Source organism: Manis javanica, chromosome 2 (genome assembly GCF_040802235.1).
Source record: "Manis javanica isolate MJ-LG chromosome 2, MJ_LKY, whole genome shotgun sequence".
Taxonomy (NCBI): Eukaryota; Metazoa; Chordata; class Mammalia; order Pholidota; family Manidae; genus Manis; species Manis javanica.
The window spans coordinates 102,593,759-102,619,853 of NC_133157.1; the positions used below are offsets into that span (position 1 = coordinate 102,593,759).

The 26,095-nt window shown below is 40.9% G+C and overlaps 1 protein-coding gene across 3 annotated transcripts in view; it reads right to left on the reverse strand.

Annotated features, from left to right (window-relative positions):
- The window catches only part of SVIL (supervillin), a 235,847-nt gene that overhangs the window by 161,963 nt on the left and 47,789 nt on the right, over positions 1-26,095 (reverse strand). For all 3 annotated transcript variants that reach the window (XM_073228993.1, XM_073229000.1, XM_073228994.1), the window contains exon 3: positions 16,930-17,030. The gene's annotated coding sequence lies outside the window, so the exon portion shown is untranslated. The remainder of the gene's footprint in view (positions 1-16,929; positions 17,031-26,095) is intronic.

Genomic DNA, 26,095 nt, shown 5'->3' on the forward strand with positions numbered 1-26,095 from the left:
CAGACCCACCCAAACGTACCTCACTGATTTCTGACAATAAGTGCCTTTTCAACAAATGGTGCTGGAGCAATTGGACATCCATAGGGTACAAAAAAATGAACCTCTACCTCATCTTCACACTTGACACAAAACTGAACCAAAATGGATAACAAAGTTAAATGTAAAATATAAAACTTAAAAAAAAATAGGGGAAAAATCATGATCCATAAACAGAAAAAAAACAGCTAATTAGAATCATGAAATGTGAAATGTTTGCTCCAGCAAGACACTGTGAAGAGACTGAAAAGACAAACTACTGACTGGGAGAATATGTTTGCAAATTATATATCTAGAAAAGGACAAATACCTAAAATATATGAAAAACTCAAAATTCAACAGCAAAAAACCCAAATGGTTCAATTAGGAGACAGGCAAAAGATGTGATGAGACATTTCACCAAGAAGATACACAGATGGCAAATAAGCACACAAAATGAGTATGGTTCACCATCATTAGCCATCGAGAAATGCTAATTAAAATGAGACAAATCTACACATGTATTGGAAAGGCAAAAATAAAAAACATGACAATCCCAAATGCTGACAAAGAGAAAGTGGATCATTTACACATTGCTGGTAGGAATGTAAAATAGCACCAGTACTGCCCTGGGAAACATCTCTGCAACTTTGTAGAAAACTAAGCACGCCAAACCGAGCGATCAGGTGACCCAGCAATTACATTCCTGACATTTATTCCAGAGAAATGAAAAGTTACTTTCATATAAAGACCTGAGTACAAATGTTCATAGTAGCTTGTCTGAAATAGCCAAAACCTAAAATAACCCAGATGTCCTTCAGTGGATGCATGGTTAATTCACACCATGAATACTACTCAGCAATACAGTAGGACAAACAATTGATACAACACCTGGATGAATATCCAGGGGCCTATGCTGAGCGAGGGAAAGCCAATCCCAAAAGGTTACGTGCTACGTGATTCCATTTATGTAACATTCCCCAAATGATGACACTGTAGAAATGGAGAATAGCTTAGTGGTTCTCAGTGGTTCAAATCTGGGTGAAGTGGTATAAATGGGCAACATAGGGGTTCTTTGGGATGAGCTTCACACTGTGCCCCTCCCTGGCTGTACCAATGCCAGCTGGGGATGACATTCTCTGATAGTTTGGCAAGATGTTACCATCAGGGGAGACAAGGTGAAAATCACACAGGGTCTCTTTATATTACATACATATAATTATCTCAAAGCTAAAAAGCTGAATTGGATGCTGAAAAAAAATACTTCTGATGAACTTCCAAATGCAACCCATTTAAGTGGGCTACTTAATAGAATCATGCTCTTAAAAAACCTATATACATGTGCCTGTACATTTTCAAATTTCAAGAATTTGCAAACATTTCCTCCCGCTCTATAGCTTGATTTTTTAGTTTCTTGACAGTAGCTTGGTAGAGCAAACATTTCACATTTTCATGATTATAATTTGCTACTTTTTCTGTTTATGAATCATGCTTTTGCCTAGGTGCAGATTTCCTCCTTTTTTTTCCCTAAAAGTTTTATAGTTCTATATTTTGTATTTAACTTTGTGACAGTTCAGTTATGTGTAAGAGATCAAAACCATCTTAAGAAATTCAGATTGGAAATGTTTCTTTTCTACAAGAATGGGAAGCCATTAGCTCAAAGAAAAATATCTGATCCAGAATAAGAAATGGAAAAAAATTGCTTTCCAATTAAATGCACTTATTTGTCAGGTTGAATGGACCCTTTATAATACCTAGGACCTCTCCAAAGACAGAACAGGATTCAGGGTACCTCCACACAATTTTCAGAAGTTCAGTCAAGTGTCCAAGATGATTTATTTTCAAAACCTGACCTACACTTGAGAAAACAGCAAGAAAACAACTTTAGAAAAGGAGGAGACTGGATCATATCACATTGTAATTCTACTATAAATACCATAGAAAACAAGATATTGAACTCTGGAGTTCTATAGTCTCTAAGGTTCCGTTCTTGAAAATCAAAAGATGAGACAGAAGTTCAGTCTTCCAAGTGGTTGAATGGGCAGACTGAGAATGCTTCAGAGTGCTTTATCCCCTCAGATTCCAGAACATAAAATCTAGACCCAAACATCCTGACCTGACCCTGCTGAAGGCCAAAACCAACGTGCATGGGACTTTCACCTTAGTAAAGGCAAGCTCTGGGGAACACCAGGACATGGGCAGATGATCTAGATAAAGCTTCTTTTCAGTTCATTGAAGGAGAGCAGCTCAAGTCCAAAAATATGCAGCAGTTTCTCTCCTCTCCCACCTCCAAACTTGTTCAGCCCACCTTCCCTTTCAAGCACTTGCCCACCTGCTCTCTTATCACCACTAAACACCCACCACCACTGGCTCCCCACTCCCACTCCTGTTTGCACCCTTATGGGTTTTGCAACGGATTCCAGCTCCCCCTACAAGGGGCTCTCCTATTGCCTCATCAGACTTGGCCACTACCACTGGACACTCTCTGACCACTTCCACCTTCGCAGAACATCCTTTTTTAAACGTCCTTGACACCACTTTCTTTGCTTCTCACATGCCTTGCTGACTACTCTCTCCTGGGCTGTCTTTCCTCTCTTTCAAAGCTCTGACTGTGTCCCAGATTCTGCCCTTGGAAGCCTTCTCACACCCACCTCTCCCACAGTGAGTTTCACTGCACCTGCAGAGTTCAGGATGTTGGGTGTTCCCAATCCCAGGGTGTCTCCCAGAACAGGAAACACAGGACAAAGAGTGCTAGGCTCCTCCTCTCCCCAGGACACTTACTCTGCGTCCAGGTGGCCACAGCCTCACCACCAGTTCACTGGAGCTCCTCATTCACATCTTGGCCACCACCAAGTCCTGCTGCCTGGACCTCAGCCTTCCTATCTGTCTCCACTTCCCTTGCATTTTGGCAGAGCTTTTGTAAGAACCTCCAAACCACTCTTCCCTCCCCAAATCATCCTCTCCACTGCTTCCAGAATGCCTTTGAAACTGGCTGCATCACCCCCACTGAAATCTCCCCTCTGACTCCCACAGATATTCTCAAGTGCAAGCTTCCAGGTGCTGCCTCCCAGTCAGCCAGTTATTTCTCACTGACGGAAGCTCATGGCACAAACTGTTAGATGAAATGTTCTTGAAGAGTTCAGTGTAAGCATGCCCTTGCAAAAAAGTCACTTTCACCTCTTGTATTTAGATATTCATCAGAAGCAAAAAGGGATCAAGTTACAATTAAATAGATTGGAAATTGCACTTAACCTAGAGATTACCTTATATAGACCAAGATCAGCAGTGACATACTTTTATGGCTGCATTGCTAAGAGCTGTAGAACGATTATGAGGAATTTTAACGTCTTATCTGTTACAAACATCACATTTGGAAACACCCAGGAGGGGGTGTCATCCAGTACATATGGGGTAGTGGAAAGAAAGGTGAAAATGGTGGCTGGCCTGTTGGAAAAATTTCAAAGTCCCTAGCCTCTGTGACTGGCCCCTTCCTACCTCATCAGCCATATGCCCACCCCCACCCCCACAGTAGGTGACCATAAGAAACCTCACTGACCATCACTGCTGTGTCCAGGCTGCTGTCTGCTCAGATTGCCTTTCCTTCTTACCTAGAAAACCCCTCATCACCCTTTGATGTTCAGCTGACTGTTTCTCTTACGAGCCCTTCCCTCACATGGTCTGATTTCCACCCATTAGACAGTTACTGCCAGGAGGCAGGAATTCCCATCTTCTCTGTGTCACCAGAACCCGGCCATGTCTGCCACATGATAAATGATGTTTGTGCCAGGGAGACTGACAACCAGAATCAAAATAGCTTGCAGTGAGATCTCTTCTTTTCACTTCCATTCAGCTACAACGCTGTCCTTGTCATTCAGGCCTGACTAACGTGTGCTTACTGCCCGGCTGAAGTCTGGGAGCAGCAGGGTGGCTCCTCAGTGTACTGGCAGAAAATAAAACAGATCCAGCTGGCTCAAGTGCTTTGGGGCAAGAGCCTCACTTTCCATTTCCCTCTCTGAACTGCCACCTATTTGTGAAATAAGGATGAAGTCAGAGCATCAGCCAGACCTCAGAGCAAGGGAAGCAAGACAGCAGTGTTCTCTAACTGCTTCTGCCTGCCAGAAGGTTCTGCTTTCTAAATGGCGATGAACTTGAACAATCGTTAGGAGCATTTTTAAAAATATTTTAAACTAAAGTTATTATTACATCTTTATCTTTCATTTAGTCTCTTATTATGGACAAACATGATTTCTAACTGACTTTGAAGATATAAAATATTTGGCCACAGCTACCATTATCCAGTATTACACTTACTATCTGTTCATATCCACTATTTTTATGCTTACTGTTATGTTTTAATTTTATTTATATTTTTTATTTTTTAATTTTGGTATCATTAATATACAATACATGAGCAACATTATGGCTACTAGACTCCACCTATTATCAAGTCCTAACCACCTACCCCATTACAGTCACTGTCCACCAGTGTAGTAAGATGCTATAGAGTCACTGCTTGTCTTCTCTGTGTTACGCTGCCTTCCCCATGTCCCCCTCACCTACATTATGTGTGCTAATCGTAATGCCCCCTTTTCCCCCTTGTCCCTCCCTTCCCACCCATTCTCCCCAGTCCTTTCCCTTTGGTAACTGTTAGTTCATTCTTGGGTTCTGTGAGTCTGCTGCTGTTTTGTTCCTTCAGTTTTTTCTTTGTTCTTATACTACACAAATAAGTGAAATCATCTGATACTTGTTTTTCTCCACCCGGCTTATTTCACTGAGCATAATACCCTCTAGCTCCATCCATGTTGTTGCAAATGATAGGATTTGTTTTCTTCTTATGGCTGAATAATATTCCATTGTGTATATGTACCACATCTTCTTTATCCATTCATCTACTGATGGACACTTAGGTTGCTTCCATTTCTTGGCTATTGTAAATAGTGCTGTGATAAACATAGGGGTGAACATGTCTTTTAAAAATGGGCTGCTGCATTCTTAGGGTATATTCCTAGGAGTGGAATTCCTGGATCAAATGGTATTTCTATTTTTAGTTTTTTGAGGAACCTCCATATTGCTTTCCACAATGGTTGAACTAATTTACATTCCCACCAGCAGTGTAGGAGGGTTCCCCTTTCTCCACAACCTTGCCAACATTTGTTGTTGTTTGTCTTTTGGATGTTGGCCATCTTAACTGGTGTGAGGTGATATCTCAGTGTGGTTTAAATTTGCATTTCTCTGATGATTAGCTATGTGGAGCATCTTTTCATGTGTCTATTGGCCATCTGAATTTCTTCTTTGGAGAAGTGTCTGTTCAGATCCTCTGCCTATTTTTTAATTGGCTTATATGTCAACCCCTTATTGGATATGTCATTTATGAATATATTCTCCTATACTGTAGGATGTCTTTTTGTTCTACTGATGGTGTCCTTTGCTGTACAGAAGCTTTTTAGTTTGATATAGTTCCACTTGTTCATTTTTGCTTTTGTTTCCCTTCCCTGGGGAGATATGTTCATGACGAACTTGCTCATGTTTATGTCCAAGAGATTTTTGCTTATGTTTTTTTCTAAGAGTTTTATGGTTTCATGACTTACACTCAGGTCTCTGATCTGTTTTTAGTTTATTTTTGTGTATGGGGTTAGACCATGATCCAGTTTCATTCTCTTACATGTAGCTGTCCAGTTTTGCCAACACCAGCTGTTGAAGAGGCTGTCATTTCCCCATTGTATGTCTATGGCTCCTTTATTGTATATTAACTGACCATATATGCTTGGGTTTATATCTGGACTCTCTAGTCTGTTCCATTGTCTATGGGTCTGTTCTTGTGCTAGTACCAAATCATCTTGTTTACTGTGGCTTTGTAGTACAGCTTGAAGTCAGGGAGCATAATTCCCCCTGGTTTATTCTTACTTCTCAGCATTGTTTTGGCTATTCGGGGTCTTCTGTGATTCCATAAGAATTCTAGAACTATTTGCTCTAGTTTGTTGAAGAATGCTGTTGGTATTTTGATAGGGATTGCACTGAATCTGTAGAATGCTTTAGGCAGGATGGCCATTTTGACAGTATTATTTCTTCCTATCCATGAGCATGGGATGTGTTTCCATTTATTGGTATCTTCTTTAATTTCTCTCATGAGTGTCTTGTAGTTTTTAGAGTATAGGGCTTTCACTTCCTTTGTTAGGTTTATTCCTAGGTATTTTATTCTTTTTGATGCAATTGTGAATGGAACTGTTTTCCTAGAAGTATTTTAAAAAATTGCTCACTTCCAGAGAATGAAAAGACAACCAGGAACTATACTCTGTCCCAATTTCTGCTATGACAGGACCAGAATTGGAATCATTTTTTCCCCATTTTTTCAGTAAGTTTAGAAGTTTGACATCTATGAGTGAAGACAGGGACATGCCTTAGTCTCCAAACATCTACAACAGAGTAAGTCACAGATCATGGCCTTCTTACCATGAATAAGTAATTTTATTTTTGGGTAGATTTAAAAGATTGATATTGTTTCTAGTTAACAAAATTTTTCAACCAACAAATCTCCTCCCAGATACTCTAAACCAATCAATCAATCAATCAATCAATCAATCAATCAATCAAGGAGTCTCTCCTCTCTCTCCCCCACCCCCTCACAAAGCTTATGGAGAACATCACTGGCATGGATGAGAATTTTTAAAGCTCCAAGGTCATGTGTATGTCACCAGCTTGCATAATACGGAAGCAAGCCAACTCTTCTCTCCCTGGCTGCTGCTTTGAGAGCATTGGGTGTAGAGAAATGCTTAGCATGCAAAGAGCTTCTGGCCTCACCGTCAAAATGAAATGTGAGTTTGCCAGTGGGGAGCCTGGACCAGGTATGATGAGTCCTGACTCCAGGGCCACAGCCACTCACACGGCTGGACCAACATCACATTCCTGGACATCAGGCTCAGAGTCTTAAGAGTAATCAGAGATGTACAGAGTGTGACATCCTCCATTCAGGTTGCTATTTATAAAAAATTATGGGATTTCTGTCCATTCTTTGTACAGCAGAACCCCAGAGGTGGCTTCTCCAGAAGAACACCAGCATGAAGCAGCACAGCTGGGGGCATAAAGCTCGCCTGCACCAGAACAGACCCGAGGGCTCTTCTCTTTGCATGCTGATATTGCAGCACATAGCTTAGCACCATGACTGGTTTTCTTTGCTGACCCAAAATACAAGAACGAATGGGCAATTCTTACTTCTGAAGGAAAACTACAAAATACCTATGGCTCTTCTTAGGGAGCAGTGCAAGAAGGTGAACATCACACTGTGTGAGTAGGGAGGGTCAGAAGCCAGAGATACACGGAACAGGGGTACTGGACAGTGTTCTCTGTGACTGCTGTTTCCCCACGTCCACAGACCAAGAAACCCCCAAGCATCCCTGGTTGGAAGCACAGTGCATGAATCTCCAGACCAATCAAGTTCATCTCATTTTTCTTCAGAATCAGTTGTAAGTGATGGCTATACACTTGGGCCAACCCACAGACTCCTGATAAACTCATAATAAAGTGAGAACCACACTACCAGTGAGTTTACAAAACTGAACCAGTATGTGTTATGACTAAAAATCTATCTGTGGTTCTAACTGGGAATCCCAAAACACAGCTCTCCAGCAGCAGGGTGGTGACTCTAGCCCTCAAGTCTAGGCAGTGGTTCTTGCTTTGGGGACAGGAGCTACAAATTAAGGACGGCACCGTCTGAAACTGGAGGATAGGAGGATAAAGTAGGGGTGGGAGCCAACCATGGGGACAGCATGGGGAGGGAAGGGCTGAGTTCAGCAGGGTGAATCAGTTCTGGGATAAGTGGAGGACACTAAAACCTGGAAAATTCAAGAAAAAATAATTGAAAGATACAGAATCAATTGATCATGTTTAGCGTTATGAAACATTTACCTCATTTTCTTATATTTCTTATTTTCCTCTATCAGAAGAACTCTTGGCTGCAGTCCAGGGACCAAAAATCACTGGTCTAGATTAAGACTCCTACAGTCCCATCCAGCTCCAAAACACACTGAGGTTCTGTACTTCTGAGGCCAAGAGCTGTCTCAAGTCAAATAGTGTTAAGAGAAGAGAAGGAAGTGAAGAAAGGAAGGGGATACAAGGAGACAGAAGTATGTTAATGCAAGGCCTTCTGGATGAGAATTGTTAGTATTTCAGTAAACAAAGACAAAATGGAGACTAGGTCTACATCAGACAATCCTTCAAGACCCTGAACTTCTCTGTTAGACTCGTCCTACTAGAGTGAATGAATGAAGAATTTCCTTCAGCAGGCCCATTGTAAGTGTCTGGTGACCTTATTAGTGTGATCGATGGTGCACGTTGTGTAGAGAGATAAGAGGAAATATACAGACAAGTCTGTCTCCCAGACACACTGAGTTCTGCTAGGTATCCTGAACTCCTCGCCGTGGTTCTCTTCAGCCAGCCTTCTTTCCCCCCAGGGGAATGTGAGCTCCCTGATCATGGAGATTGCTGCCTGTTCTGTAGGCTGGTGTTAATCCCCAGTGCCCAGAGTCGTGCTCAGGATACAGTAAGTGTTCAATAAATATTGTTGAAGGAATAGAAAGAGGAACACCTATTTTATGGGTAGAGAGCCAAAACAGTTTTCTCAAAGGCTGCTCTATCCTTCATTCCTCCACCTGCTCCCCACTCTGGGATCACTGCGCAGTGATAAACCATTAGCTGTGCTGGTTGTGGGAGACTATTTCACAAGCTTAAATTGGTTTACCTAGTTCCCAAACCTCTACCTGGGCAGGATTCTCCTCATTACGCAGTATCTGATTTCCACAAGGATGCCCTTGCAGAAAACCCCCACACATTCTGATGCCTTACGCATGACATGCCTTACCCTAAGCCACTGCTCCTGCACCAAGTACTCGCCTAGGCCCTGCCTGTGTGGGGTAAACCCTTAAGGCAGGCCTACTTGCCCGGGTCAGGTTCACAAAGGGCCTCAGTAAATGTTTTCTGATGATGGCCAACTGGACAAGTTCAGGCCTTTCTCCCCAGAAACACAATACTGTTCACTATACCAACAAGGATGTAATTCAAATCCCGAGTGGGCAGTCCAGGATATGAAAATTACAGTAATCTAATCTTGTGGAGGAAGAGGTATGAATCATCATTACACGGTCTGACAAAGAGCAAAGTGATTTATCCCAGGCTTCCCAGAGGTTACAGTCCCTGGTGATGGCCCCTCACAGCCTACAGACCAACAGCAGGACCCACCAGGAAGTATCAGAGGGGCACTGCCATGGTTTTCATCCCAGGAGAGGAGAAACAAGGCACCACAGTGCCGTGTTCTCAGGACCAGGCTTTCAAGTTATTTATTTGCAGGAAAATTCTAGGATTGAGGGGTAGGGCAGCAGATCGTGGGGACTGAAAAATACTGTGTGTTCCATCTTCTGATTCTGCTGCTTACTTACATGAGTAGCAACTGTAAGGTTTGCAGAATTATGTCACCCTGAAAATGGTTAGGAATCCCAAACCTCTCCAGGGGAAAACAGAATATGCAGAGGACAAGCAGGACAAATAACAATACAATCAGAAAGTTCTCTTAACTACATCACAGAAGCATACAGTTCTGAAGGAAGATCTTTTCCTGAAACTTTCAAAAAGAACACCAAAACTCCCTATCATGAAACCACAGCCCCAGGGCACTGGGAAAGCTGGTGAGGGCATCCACAGGTCTGAAACATCCCTGGCTTCGGTTTTCTTTTTTCTTTTGCACAGCTGTGTTCAATTTTCTGTCCTTGGGGTTTTTAAAGGAACATTTATTCTAGGGCCAGGATTCTCAAGTTTTATGGTTATACAACACTCTCCCAGGGCCAAAGAATGTTTTAAAAGCCTAAACCCAGCAAAGCGAATTAGTCAATGTATCCAAATGAAAGTGAAATGAAAAGTTAAGTGTTACATTCAGCTTCTTACTTGCTTTTGTCTCTCCTATGCTCTGTTTGCTGTGCAAGACATTTGCTACCTATTTCTCATGCAAATACAGGTGGAAGTGTGTGCATGTGTGTTTGGGAGCAGGTAAGGAACAGAGAAGTCCCAATGTGTATTTATACACTCCCATGGTTTCTGTTTCTGGTTCTATGGTAACTTTTATTCTAAAAGGCCTACATGTTACACTGGATTTAATACAAGATCATAAAGAAAGAGACTCCTTTAGGATGATGGTATGTGTTTGCTTGTTTTTCCTACTTAAAGAGCTGGCTACCCCTGCTTTTTGGTAGTAGGAAAGCAGTTTTTAAAAACCCTATATTTTTACATAAAAGCCTAATTAGTACATTATCAATATCCAAAAAAACACTGCCCTCCCCACACACACACCCACAAACAGAGCATGAGCTCCCACCAGCCAGGCATGAAATGCTAACCACACAGCCAAACAGAGTATTTCGGAAAATCCAGAAGTCCATTACCTGCCTCCATCTGTACTCTCTTCACGTCACCTAGACTTCCACATCTCAAAGAAATCTGCCTGAAGGCACACAGACATCTGGTCCTGGATTCTCCCAAAGGCTAGTGGCCTGTTTCATACACAACTCTGATCTGACAGACAAAGTGAAGTTCAGGATTGGGGCCTGAGCACACACCACCCATATTAAAGGTCTGGCTAGATCCCAAGACAAACAAGATGTTTTTGAGAAACAAAGCAATTTGTTTAGATCCACCATGAGTAGAAAACACTGAATTAGTATTCCTCCATAAAGTGACCTGAAATATTGTCAGTATTTCCTGCTTAATACAGTCCACCTCTCTGGAAACACTTTGAAGACCCTGTAGGCTGACCTTGTCTGATTCTTGGACTGAGCACCTTCAGGAGGTTTCTCTCAAGAAGCGGTCAAGCAGAGAGCAGACCAGACCAGGCCTTTTCGCTTTGCAACCACTTTCTCTGGCTCCTTCAAAATCAAGATCTTAAAAGTACCCTTTAGCATGGCCCTGTAGTCAAAATAACAGGTGGAGGTTTAAATGATTCCCTCCAGATAACCACTCCAATTCTTCTAGGATTCTAAATCATCAAAAGTTAATAAAATCTCTAAAACTAGGGCAGAGGACAGGAGAAAGCCAGGATTCTAGAGTCAGGGTTTCTTTTCCACCGTGGTTTCCTCATGGTTCTAACCAAGCAGGAAACACTACTAATACCCTTTTCTTATAATAATAAATTTAAAACTCCATAGAGCTGGGCTCTAGAACAAATTAAGATGCTTCCTTTCAGAAGAATGTTTTAATGAAAGTAATACTGAAAAATTATTCCCTCAAAACCCCTAAAAACATGCTCCCTACATATTGTAAGGATCAGAGGGATCCTTACAGGGCAGTGCAAGCAGAACAAAGACAGCACCAAATAGCTCTGTGCCATATAAGGAAGGAATGGACAGCTCTTCCTGGATTCCAGTCCCCTGACCATGCCGACAAACCCCGGGTGCAGACCCCCTCCACCCGGAAGGAGGAGACCTCTGGCTGTCCATCACCTGACCCTGAGCCAATAAAAATTCCCCACATACCCCTGGGGTGGCCCACTCCCCCCTCCCTTCCCTGTGCTTATAAAAACTCCCCACCTGCCCTGCTGAGGGCGACTTCCCAGCCTGTGTTTTGGACTCACCTGGGATTGTGCTCAAATAAACTGCCTGGCCCTTTGTTGCCTCTCATCGCCTGCTTATTTCGGTTAGAATTTATCTTACACATATGCAATGAAACACAAGCAAACAACAATAACCACATAAATTTTTTTCCAAAAAAATCACACACACAAGAAAAATCCTTACTAGGAACGTTTAACCAGGGCTTAAGGATGTTATCTAATTTCATGCCAAGCCAACTAGAAAACACTGGATTTAAAAAATATTGTTTTATGATATTTACGTTCCATATAAAAGGCAGAAATTTGAGCTAAGAACACTCAGATATAACTTTAAAAACTAACTCAACATAGGACAAGCATGCATGCACATATATATATATATACACACACACCTTATAAAAGAAGAACACCACTGTACTCCTCCAAAATAAGTAGTTCATAGTCACGTGCTCAAAACACAATGTTTGCTCAAAACATCATATGGTTTTACAACCCAAGCAGCAGTCCAATTTCTCAAGAAAAGGTAGAGACTGGGTGGGTTGTTACTTGGAGAACATTTACTAAATTTAACTTACTAAAGAAGCATGGAGAAAGAACACATTCACCCAAATGGTAACATGCATGGTTGATGAATTTGAGGTTTATGAAATGCATCTTCCTCAAGCATTTGTATGTCTGACTTTTAAGAAAGCTACCACCTCTCCCTCCACCTTGCTCGTCTCAGTGGTCCTAATACTGGGTTCCACCCAAGTCTGAAGAGATGTGAAGTAGCATTGTGTGTACAGCCAGGACTTTGCCTTATACAGACCTTCACTGAATTTAAGGATGGAATGCCTTTTCTCCTTATTCTGATTTCAAATGAAGATTTTTAAACAATTATACCCGAACCTCAAAAAAGCACAAAATCTTCCAGTCAGCTTTCTCCCAATCAAAATAACAGAAGAAAATCAAAGCCATCAGAGAACAAAACAAAGAATGATACTCACTGATGACAAAGAATGACCCCAGCCAGGCACCACCTTGCTAACCCACACCTACCTACAAGTTGTCAGCTCCACAGGTGCAGGACTTACACCCAAGGGGCTGGCGCCTAGGGAAGGGATTCAACCAGTCTTGAGTGCTTCAGCAGAGAGGCAAGGATCCTAGAGGAATTTGTCACCAGAATGTTGTTCCAGCAAAACTGAAAAAAACAGTTGCCTACTTATCTCCACACTAGCACTTCACATTTCCTCTTTAATCCACTGATCTGGAGTCCTCACTAAGGAACTATGCGTCCTCACTAAAGAACTATGTCAAGGTCATGAACAACATCCATCTTGGCAATTCCAATGGACGCTTGCTTCTGTTTCTCCTCTTACTGAGTTCCCAGCAGCCCCACTCTGTGGATCCCTGCCTCCTGAAATCACCTGGGCTCAGTGACTCCCCTCTTCTACTTCTCCCTGGCTGGCCAATCCTTCTTACCTTTGTGGTTCTGCCATTCTATTCCATCCACTCCTGAGCCTCAGTAGCACATACTCTTTCTCTGTTTTCACTCTTTTCTATGGATTTATCTATCACAACAATTAAGTTTCCATCTAGGATTGCTCCTCTGAGTTCCAGACTCACATTCAGCTATTGACCTAATCTCCATTTGGGTATTTAATAGGTACCTCCAACACAATTTAAATCCATAACAGAACTCTTGATTCTCAAAGCTGGCCCTCTCTATTAAAACAAAACCACAACAAAACCTTCTCCCCCAGGCTTTCCTCTCTTTCTCAGAAGTTGCCAAGGCCAAAATGTAGGAATCATTCTTAACTCCTCCCTTGTCTGACTCCCTACATCTCATCTACCACCAAGTGCTGACAGTTACACCTCAAAGACATCCTTCTTAATAGACACAACAGCCTTATTAATATACAATTGATGTACTATATAATCCACCAATTTAAAGCATGTAATCCAATAATTTCATAGAATTGTGTAGCTATTATCAGATCAACTTTAGGCATTTTCATCATCCCAAAAGAAACCAGTACCCATTAGGAGTCACTTTCACTTTCCCCCTAAATACTCTAGTCCTAGGCAACCATTAATCTTTCTGTCTCTATAGATTTGTCTCTTCTGGAAATTTCACGTAAGTGGAATTACACAATATATAATCTTTGTGCCTGGCTTTTCTCACTTAGCATATTTTCAAGATCCATCCATATTGCAGCATGTATCAGTACTCCACTCCCTTTTATAGCTGGAGAACATCCTATCATATGGATGTACAATATTTTATTTGTCCATTCATAGTTAATAAATATTTGGGTTGTTTCCATTCTTTGATAATAATGAATAATACTGCCAAAAACATTTGTGTTTTTATAAGACATATGTTTCCATATATTTGTCCACTATGAATGGATATGCTGCATCATAAGCTAAGTCTGTTTAATTGTATGAAGAACTGACAGACTTTTTTCCAAAGCACCTGCATTGGAAAGATTTTGCATTTCCACCAACAGTGTATGAGAGTTCCAATTTCTCCACATCCTCACCTGCACTTGTTACTGTCTTTCTTTCAAAGTGGGTACAAAGCAGTATCTCACTGGAGTTCTGATTTGTATTTCCTTGATGGCTGGTGATGTTAAGAATCTTCTCATGTGCTTTATTGGCCATCTGTCTCCTTTGGAGAAATGTCTATTCTGGTCCATGCCTATTTTTCAGTTGGGTATTATTTTTATTGAGTTGTAACAGTTTTTTTAATATGCTACATAAAATCCCTTATCAGATATATAGTTTGCAAACATTTTCTCCCATTCTATGGGTTTTTTCATCCTCTATTTGTGTCTTTTGATACACAAAAGTTTTTAATATTATTCAAATTCAATTTATCTACTTTCTTTTTTCAATTATGTTTTTGGTGTTCTATCTTTAAAAAGATAATGACTTCATGACTATCTTAGGTCATGAAGATGAATACCCATGTTGTTTTCTAAGAGTGTTACGGTTTTAGCTCTTACATTTAGGCCTTTGATTCATTTTGAGTTAGTTTTTATATTCAGCATAAAATAGGGGTCCAACTTCATTCTTTTGCATATTGTTCATTCTTCTGCTTGTTGTCCAATATCATTTGTTGAAGAGACTATTCCTCAATTAATTGTTTCAGCACATTTGTAAGAAATCAATTACCATATGTCTTTATGTCTAGTCTGTCAATTCTATTCCAAAAATCTGTATGTTTATCCTTCTGCCAGTACCACACTACCTTCTGTTGTAGTTTTGTATTAAGCTACAACAAGTATTGTTGTAGTTTTGAAGTCAGGAAGGATAAATCTTCCAATTCTGATCTTTTTAAAGATTATTTTGGCTATTCTGGGTCCCTTAAATTTCTATGTGAACTTTACTGTCATCTTGGCAATTTCTACAAAGAATGCACCTGAGATTTTGATAGAGATTGCAGGAGTTGATAGATCTATTTAGGGAGTATTGTCATTTTAACAATAGTAAGTCTTCTGATCCATGAACATGGGATGTTTTTCCATTTACTTAGATTTTAATTTCTTTCAACAATGTTTTGAAGTTTAGAGAGCATAAGTTTTACATTTCTTTGGTTATATTTATTCCTAAGTATTTTATTCTTTTTCATTCTATTGTAAAAGGAATTCCTTTCTTAATTTCAGATTGTTTATTATAAGTGTATAGCAATAAATTGTTTTTTTGTATATTGATCTTATATCCTGCAACCTTTCTGAACTTGTTTACTAGTTCTAATAGCTTAGTGCAGTGCTTAGGATTTTCCACATCCAATCATGGGCAAATAGAGATAGTTTTACTTCTTCCTTTCCAATTAGAAGCCTCTTATTTCATATTCTTACCTAATGCCTCTGGCTAAAATTCCCATTACAATACTGAATAGAAGTGATGACAGTGAACATCCTTGTCTTCTTCTTGATCATAGGGGAAAAGCACTCAGTCCTTCATGATTAAGTATGAGGTTAGCTGTGGGTTTTTCACAGATTCCCTTTTCAGGCTGAAGAAGTTCCCTTCAATTCCTAGTTTGTTGTTAAGGCTTCTTTTTTTTCTTAAAAAGGTTCTTGGATTTGTCAATGCTTTTTCTGCATAAGGCATACCTTTTTGCACTGTGTTTCCCTTTGTATACCCTCCCTATACTACCTCCATGGCTCAGTGTTTCTCATCTGTACAGGTCTCCAGTTCAGGGCAGTCCAGGGCTATCCTATTCAAAAGTCCCATCCACTACTATCTCTTCCCTAGTCAGTCTACCACGTAACCTTCAAAACACTCAGTCATTAGTATTATAAGTACAAATTTTGATAACATCTGTTTAAGGCTTAGTATTTGCCAGCACATATACAACATTTTTATCATCACAATAATCTTACAAAGGAGATACTATTATCACCATTTTACAGATATAGAAATTGAAAGAGAGGCTAAGTGTCTTGTGCAAGGAATTGTAGTTTATAAGTGGCAGACTCAGGATGAAAACCCAGGCCCACGAGCTCACAAGACCTTTCTCTTAAACGTCAGCTATTGTGTGCCTATCAATAATTGATCTTACTTACTTTTTACCTTATTTACTATCTTCACATATGTATGGCCAATCTCACCCACTGTGGTATTTTTAGCATCTAATATCACACATGGCTGGCATTCAGTAAATATTTAATAAACAAATGGAACACTGGTCTCCAGATGCCCTGCAAGAAAAGTGCTCCCCAGGACTCCAGTGAACACTGTCAGCTACTTACGCCCATGGAGATTCACAGGGCTCATTCATTTTTGAGATCCTTCGGTAAGGAAGGCTGTTTCACTTTGATCCAATGTTTTCCAAACTTATTTGAGCACAGACCCATCTTTCCACCCCTGTTCTTACTATGTTAATCATCTAGGGAACTGTGTTTCAGGGAACACACTTTGAGAAATACTGCCACAGAGGGGCAGTTCAGATAGCACAGCCCTCAGAAGGAGGATTCCTGGCTCTGCTCTCAACTAAAAAGTTAAATTTAGAGTCCCCCAAAACTCTCTTAGTCGCAGCTCAGTTCAAATGGACAAAAAAAAAGCAATATTAAGTTCCCTTTTCTCTCCTGGGGCTCCTAAAGGGCACCCATACCCACTGAGGAGATGTAAAGATTTTTCTAACTATCACAGTGGCTCATCTCCCTGTATGTGTGTGGCCCCTTATCACACACATAGGTTAATTTTCTCAGAACTGTTTTGCTGAATGTGATTCAAACCAGTTCACCCTTCACAATGTACTTTAACCTATTCTCTGAATGCTGGCAAGACCAATGATGTATTAACTACAAAACAATTCTATTTCTTTCCTAAATACTTACCATAATGCCGATATTTAAATCATGGTTTCAGATACAGAATGACTTCACAATCTTCCTATCTCAGCTCTCCGAGTTTTCAATGTCAACTACTCAAACTCCCTCTGAAAAAAGGAGAAAGAAAAATGTGTACTTTGAAAGCTAAGAAAGAAAACAACCAACAATATAAGACACCCACATGTTTGAGCAAAGCAGGACACAGTGCTCTGAGTATTTTCGGCTTAAGAGCTTTTCCCTTTCAATATTCATCTACATTGGCGACTACAAATTACAGACAGTGGTTAGAGTAACTTTTTAAACTTCTTATAAAAAATATTCAATAGTAAGTACATCTTTTTCATCTTAAAATTAGTGGATGAAGTTATTTCTATCTAAATGGTTCCCCAAAGCTCCAATTTCTGTAGTGACTGAAATTTTGTGTATTTGGTCTAAAGATGACAGTTACCTTGAGGAAACATAAGTCTTTTCTAAAATACAAATTTATATCAGATTCAAATAAGGGGCTTTGGGAAAGAAGACTTGTAACAAAGGGAGACTTGAGAAAATGGGGGAATGGGTTAGAACTCATCAGGAATTGAATGTGCACAGCGAGAAGGAACTGACAAAAGTCTGATTCCTCAGTTAAAGAGAAAACACTGGATAAAGAAGTTAGGAGGCTGGTGACCTGTGTCAGACATCCACAGGTTGAACTTGGTCTATGCCATTAAATTAGAGGCAGAGAAAATCTTAATTTATTTTCCTCAAAGGTTGGGGAACCAGGGAAAGTTCCACCTGTACTGGAAGTACAACGGAGTAAGACTAAGGCACATTACATGTTCCCATGTGATTTTCCTAGCTGCGTGTAACCTATATGTGAGATGCCCTGCATGGGTATAGATTCATTTCTCATGCACAAAATGGTACTGCACGTGGCATTCTAATGACTCAGCCTGGAAGAGGGGTTCTGAGCACCAGCAAGGCTCCAGCCCTGAGAGCCGGGGCTAAGAAGAAAAGTCCCTGGGTTTATTAGTTGGTTAGTAGTTAGTGGTTAAGACAAAGGTGGCTTTAGGAAATCTTTCATTGCAGGCTACTGAGACACTTTCTTCTATCTCCTCCCGTTGTCCAATGTCTACTCAGCACTTCCTTGTACCAGCTTTTGGAAAGGTCATCCTGGAAAAGAGTTCATTCAGTCAAGCCCAGAGGGCCCAGAAGTAGCCAGCAGCGAGTGCCACACCTGTTGTCAAGGAGCAGCACCGGTGCCCATTCTCGGTTTCCAGAGGCACCTAGGAGGCATGGCACCAGAGCTATCTTACCGCCTGTAGAGAGAATGGGTTTCGTCTTCAGAAGCCCAGCCTGAGGCAACTTAGAAAGAAATCCTGTAGTAAGGTGGGGGCAGTGGGGTGCTACCCCATGTGAAGCTCCCACAAAGCAGAAAAACATTATTGTCACCACTGCTTGGTGAAATTCAGACAGCCATGAACTCATTACTTGAGCCACAAAGATGTTTGCAGTAAACACAGACTACTGGGTTTCAGTAGACTGTTTTTTGTTCCCAAAGAGGAAAAAAATCCTTTTCCCTCCTGCTGCACAAATCTGTTTATTACTAAAAAGCTCTGAAGCCTTATGAACTGGGCTAAGCCAATTTAAGCCTTTCTTTCCCCCTGGATTCCTCCTCAGTACAAGAAACCAGGGAGGAATCTGGCTGCTTTAGAAAAGGACACCCACTCTCTGAACTAACCATACAGGAAGGAAAGACAAAATTGTTCAAAAACAAAAAAGGCTGAGAACCAAAAGCAGCCAAGAGGCAAGGGCAGGAGAGGAAATCCTCATCTTTTCCTCTTCTCAGAGAGCTCCTCTCTCTGCCCAGATTCATGCATCTGTCCTGGCGCACATGTCTCAAGATTCCACTAGAGCAGAGGTTCTCACTTTGGTGCAGGGGGACCCCCGTGGAGCTCCACGATTGTGGGTCAAGAAAGAAGAAAATCTGCAGTGGTGATCATGAGTCCAAAGACCAAGAAGGGGTCTGAAAGGCCCATACTTGAAACACTTTAGTTCTAAAAGACTGGTTTGCCCAAAGACAAACACCTCAGTCACTTGACAATAAAACCTCAGAATACAGTAGCTTATAGGAAAACAAAACAACAAATGAGCTACAATGCACTCAAGATAACTTGGGAAAAGGAAAAGAAGCAGACAATCAGTTAAGGGGCCAAGTTAAGTGACAGGCTGATGTTTAATAAACTAGTCAAATCTGTATAAAAGCAGAAAAAATTCCAGATGGTTCCAGCCACAGGAAGATATGGGTTCCAGGCCCAGAAGGCCCTATTTTATCTCTCCACGGCACTCTTCACCTTCCTAAAGTATTTGTTACTGGTCAAAAATAAGCTTTCACTTGACTTTCAGATGATTATTAATCCCTATGCAAAAATTCTAACATGACTTTGTGACTAACTCTAAATCAACTGCATGAGCAGGGAGATACGCCAGAGAAAGGCATACTTTTATCTTAAGTTTTCAAAAGACTTAGGCTAGCCAGGAGGTACCCACAGTGAAGGGACATGTCCAGGCAGCCTTACTCACGTGCTACTTAACTACATCAGCATCAGGTGCCCCAGGGCCCACAGCATTTAGCAGGGTCTTGTCCCCTCCACCAGGCACAATGGATCTGAAGGATGAGGCTTCCCTGAGACCCAACTTTTACTCTGGCTACATTCTCCCATCTTCTCTCCTCAGAGGCCTAGAGCAAGGAAAGAAGGTTCTTCAAGAGATTTTCATAGAACTATGGGCACCTTCTCCCAGAGCAGGGGCTCATTCTTCCTTGGGGACCACTCTCTGTCTAGAATTCATGCCAAACATGTCATTACAAATGACCACTATAGTAAATTCTCAACCATCCAGAGCTGGATTAGTCACACCAATAATAATTTATAATAATTGTGACTTGAATATTTAGGAAATAAGTAAAATGCCTCCTAATCAACAAAACCTCTTAGAAGTACTTGACTGGAATGACACAATACAGACATCACCAGGGGTCTGTACCAGCACAGGGACAGCCCCACTCTATCACTCCTCAGACATGTACTTGCTATATTGGTGCCCAAGTTGTCATTCGGCTAGCATTAATCCAGGACCGCACAAGGTGATGGAAAAACCATTAGCAAGCAGCTGGACTGTCACGTGTAGGAGCCAAGGTTAGAGCAAATGATCAGTGACAGCACTGGGAAGGTGCCAGAGAGTGCAGAGAGGACACTGGGGGCGGGGGACTCCCTCAAAGGTCACAGGGCCCAACGCAACACCTTGGGAAGAAGGACAGTTCTCAGTGACACAGTAAGGATGCCTCGTTTCATTTTAATAAGCGGGGAGCGGGTATAGAAGTTTTGGTTAAAGAACAAGTTATAGACCATTTTAAGCTTACTAACCTTTGCCCATTTTATTTGTCTAGTAACTCATAGATTTTGTCATCCTGAACTATTATGCTTGTGATATTTTTGCATTAGGATACGTAATCCGTAGAACAGTGAATATTTTCCTAAATACTAGATTTTTCACTAAGTCAATGATGGTGGTCTTCAGTAATGAAGGGTATATCAAATGTATTTCAAGCAACAATTTGACTGTAACAACCTCTTTGAGGTCTACCTCTATCAAGAGTTACCTGTATTTCATATGCATTTTTTTCTCTAAAATGAGACTATGGGTCTTTGTAAGCAGAACTCTGGTATTATACGTTTTTTAGTATTTCATGGACACTAATATTTCAGTGCTCAACAAACAGATGCTGAAAGTCTGACAGGGGGATCAGTGGGTGCAGGGCTGCTCACTCCTCCGTGGGGGCTCTGGCAGTCGGCAAGCCACCAGCTGCAGGAAGATGCTCACCATCAAAATAACAACTGACAAGGGGACTCATGAAGGACAGGGAACTAAAATAAACATCGCAGTCCTCCCCGGTAAGATCCAGAAACTCCACCACCTTTCTGTCCTTGGGGATACCTTCCTATGGGGACACATTTCCAATTTACGGGCTTAGTGACTGAGGAGGCTTCCCACACACACATCCCATGACAGCATAGCATAGGTTCTTAAAAGGCAGCATTAGGTTCTCATGCATTTTCAAATATGCTCCTTCAAAACCTTGGGAGATGCTCTACTTCAAAATCCAAAGAACGTGGTATTATCCAGAATTATACGTGCAAAAATTAAGTTAATGGGCAGAATTCTCAATTTTAAGTTCCATCAGGTATTTTTTCAAAATCTTTGGTGTCTTCTAGTACTTGCCTAACAGCAGCTACAAAAATGAATAAACAATTAGCAGCAAACTTTGAAGAAAAATTCATCTTGCTATTTTACAGGCATATGTACTTGCAAATATGATTTTATATTATTTGATTGCATCCAAATATAGTGCTGTGGACCAGACGCTTGTGTCCCAGAGATAATAATATTGAAGCTCTAATCCCCAGTGTGACGGTATCAGGAGGTGGGGCCTTTGGGAGGTAAATAGGTCATGAGGGTGGAAGCCTCCAGATGGCATTAATGCCTTTACCAGAAAAGACACAGATAGCTTGCTTCTTCTCTCTGCTCTCTGCCCACATGATGACACAGCAAAGAAGACAACTGTCTGCAAACCAGGAAGCTGGCCCTCACCACGAACTGAAATCAGCCAGCATCTTGGCCTTGCACTTCCCAGCCTCCAGAACTGTGAGAAATAAATGCCTGTTGTTTAAGACCCCCAGTCTATGATAGGTTTTGTTTTATTTTGTTCTAACAGTCCAAACTGACTAAGACATACAGTAAAAGCCAACTTCATACTTAATTAAATATTGTGTGTATATATACAAACATATATGTATATATATTTGTATATAATGACAAAATACATTATGTGCTGACTTTCAAAACAGAAAAACTGATTGCAGAATCCCAACATTTCACAGTGTGCCCCAAAGAGAACCATGACTTTCCTCAAGTGTCCTTAGACTTGCACAAGTCTGAAAACTACCACATAAGTACTTTTTTTTAGCAGGCAGTGCCAGGAGGCACTCAAGATGTATGGCTGCCACAACCACTGAGACATTTCAGAGAATGGAGCCCTCACTGTTTCCTCTGTCAGAGGCAAATGAGGGGCTCCCCAGTGGACCTCATGGGTTCAGAGCAACCAAAGTATCATGTCCCCTCCTTGGACCCCTAGGCACTTACTGTTGATCCATGCAATTTAGCACCTTTAGACAAATACTTTCTGTCACTCTCTATTGACTCCATATGTGCATACTTTCAGGAAAATAAGATTATTATGATAGGTTTTGTTTTATTTTTCCTAAGAGAGTAAACATCAGATAAAAAACCTATTGATATGCAAGCTGCATGTGACCGAGGCTGGACTTCGCTCTCCCTATACTCTGCCTATCAACCCTCATGACAGGTAAGGAGGTAATGGGTCCTGACTGACTCTGGGTCACTCTCAACAGCTTACTCTCATCCTTAAGTAATGTCCTCTGGGTGTAGGTTACAGAGGTATGATTCAAGACCTTCAAGTATGAAGAGCCCTTTTTTAATGTATAAATTTTCTTGTGTCCAGACCATGCCAGCAGTTGTTTGTTTAGTAAGTGTCCAAAGGTTACTGTGAACTCAGTAACGTGTCTCACAGATTTACATTTTACAAGTCACAGCCCTTAGAAACATTTAAAGTCATAGTGCAATTTGAGACATGATTTAGTCTGCAGACAATGCTTAGAAGATAAATTCCTTCACCCCCTATGATAGGTCTGAAGTGCACGAGCGAAGTGGCACTGTGTCAAAGCCACAGTGCACACATGGGCAGGCCTTCCCCGGCCTTGAGCGAGTATCGACCGCCTGCTTGCTGGTTGTGTACATGCTCACTGGTCCCCAGGAACACTTGCTCCAGCACTGAGGCAGCATCCCCAAAACAGAGAGGCAACTTACTGGACTCCCACAAACCACAGGTCCCAAATGGGAAAGCCAGGTCAGGGTTTGGGAGAGATGGCCACTATACGGCAGCATCTAGGAAAAAGGTAAAAGGTGGCACCACTGACCAGTTTAATTTGGTTTACTGCAACCAAATCAAACAGATGTGTGAACTTAGTATCTACCTTGGAATACAGAGAAGGAAAAAAGAAACTCAGGCAACAGTGAGGGGTTGAAAGACTTTTAAATAAAAGTAATTTAAAGGTCCAAGAGACAGGAATACAAAATTGGGGTAGAAGAGGGGAGGAAGGATGAGATAAATCCTGAGATTTCTCTTCAAGGAGGAAACCCACTCTGTGCATTAGTACTTAAGGACTAAAAAGTAGCCTATGACATTCTCATACCTTACTGGTGGGAACAGAAAATGGTGCAGCCCCTTTGAAAATCAGTTGGCAGTTTTTTGTGAAGCTAACATATACTTACCATTCTGCTCAGCAACCCCACTCCTACATATTTAATCAAGAGAAATGAAAACACGTTCCCATAACAACCAATACATGAATGTTATGGGAGTTCTAGTCACAATCACTAAAAGTTGTAAACAGCCCGAATGTCCTTCAACTGGTGAAGCAAAACCCTATATCCGTAAAATGGAATACGACTCAGCAATAAAAGCACCAACCTATGGATAACATACAACACACAGGTGAATCTCAAGGGCACTAAGCTAAGTGAAAGGAACCAGGTTCAAAAGCTATATACTGTGTGACTCCATGTATACGACATTTCAGAAAAGGCAAAAGGGTAGCAGACAAGATTAGTTGCTGGGGTCAGAATTGAATGGAGAGATTGATAACAAAGAAGCATGATGGACATTTTAAGGTGATGAAAATTTATATTTTGGTTATGATGGTTACATGACTATAATGTACTTATCAAAACTCATGGCTATACAATTTTAAAAAGTGAATTTTACTATATATAAATTATATTATCAATAAATCTGAGTTTTTAAAAGCAGCTCATAGCAATTATACCAACAAATTAACTCATGGAATGGGGCTATTATCTCCTACAAGGTTCTATAAACCACCTATCCAACTTCTTCTACTGACTCCCACTCCCAATTTCTTCTCATACAGTACTTACAGGAAGATTATTGGTTTCTCATTTTTTGAGGAAGAAGCTTCTTTAGTTATACAAAGTTGCTTAAAGCAACCTCTGAGTCTTTAGATAATTATGGAAACTCTCCTATATTAAAAATAGACTTGAGTCTGTGCCTCTTTATCCTCATGCTAATCACTGAGCAAAGTAGGCATCTAAGACTCCAAAGGCTGTCTTCTACACAGGTCACCACTGTAAACCATTAATTAAGTCACTGAGAAGTTCATTACATGAGCCCTATGTTGAACTACATCAAAGGTAAACCAAGGTTATTGCTAAAATTTTTAGGCAATAAATAAATTCAAGATAAACCTTGACTGTTGAAATATAAACTTTTAGTAGGGTAGGAAAATCAAAACCATCACTTGAACAGCAGAGCTGCACTCTGATTTGGTCTACCTATGCAGACCAAGAACAATGTGAAAGATTCTGGTTCTTTCCTTCATTCAGTGCAACAGCAGATATGTCTTGATTGCCTATGTGTGCTAGGCAGGAAAGGTACAATGATAAACCAAAGTCCCTATTTTGGAGCTCCAATTCTCTTGAGAGTGATAGACAAATTATAAATAAATGAATGAACAAATAAATAAACCAATCAATCAATAACAAACCAAATGCCAGTTATGAGCTGGGAAGGAAAAGCACTGTAAGTGAATGAGGGAGGCTCTGACTGTACAGAAAGTGGTCAGGAATCTCTGAGTAGGCAATAGTTGAGCAGAGACCTGGAGGAACTGGGGAAGAAAGCTGGTACATATTGTGGGTAAAATTGCAGTATTTCCAGAATCTCTCTCCTGGCCTTAGTGTATCTCCATATCAGTAGGTGTTTCAAAGGAGTGGAGAGAAGTAGTCTCTCTCTATATCAGTAGGTAATTACAAGGGCAAGGGAGAGCTTATCTGCCAGAGAGGTTGGGTGGAGCTCTCTCTTCTGAAGCCTGGTTGAGAAAGACGTCGGACAACTGCTTGTAAGAAATAAATGGGTTTCTGCCGCTTTATTTCTCCCTTTGCCTGATTTCGTTTTCAAAGGTATTTTGCCCTGGATTTTCTCCCCAGAGTTACACACATGTGGAGACAGGGTGCTCAGGTAGAGGAAAGAAGAACAAATACAAATTCTCAAGTCTTGAGAAGGGAGTGTGTCTGGTGTGCCCAAGGGGCACAAGGTGGCCAGTGTGTCTAGAGCGGAGTGAGAGAAAGGAGTACATGGGGAGCCAATAGGAATTCTGGTCAGAGAGAGCCGGATACAGATCATACAGTCCCTCTGCCAAATGACTTTGGGTTTTATGTGAAGTTACCAGAAGCCACTGTTGAGTATGGCCAAGGGAGTGACATGACCTTGATTTAGTTTTAAAGAATCACTCTAGTTGTTCTGAGGAAAATAGACTTTGGGGGTAGGTAGATGGGGAAGTGGACAAGAAGCAGCAGGGAACTTTACAGGAGGCCACCACAGCCACCCAGGGGGAGACGGTAAGCCATAGGCTGGGTGGTGATAGTGGAGGAGATGAGAAGTGGCAGGTGGGCAACGGCGTGCATCATGGTGTCTTTGAGATGCAAGATGCTGAGATGGCACAGATTAGGTCCATACTGGACAGCAGCCATCCAAGGGGATGGAAAATGTCTATTATATTGCTATCAGGGGTTTAGGTGAATAAAATAAAGAAAAGGTTACCTTGACCCAAGTAACATTATACCTAAGACGTCAAAAGTTTTACATCATAATAGTTGAGTCAGGACCATTTTAGATGTTAATTTTATCTTACAATAACATCCCCCCTGATTAGGTTATTTACTATACACAGCTAAGAAACAGATTTCTGTAGCAAACTATATACTTCATTAATGATCTTTCCAGTAAACAAAGACTTCCAGTGAAACTAATATAAAAACTTCAAAGCTTTGTCAAATACACAAACAATGCTTTGAAGATCCTCTTTATTTAACCCTTACTAAAAGAAAAGATTGTCAGCAAGATTGCAGAATAGCTGTGTATAGTAAATAACCTAATCAGGGGGGATGTTATTGTAAGATAAAATTAACATCTAAAATGGTCCTGACTCAACTATTATGATGTAAAACTTTAGGATATTCTTTATTTGCTTCATAAAAG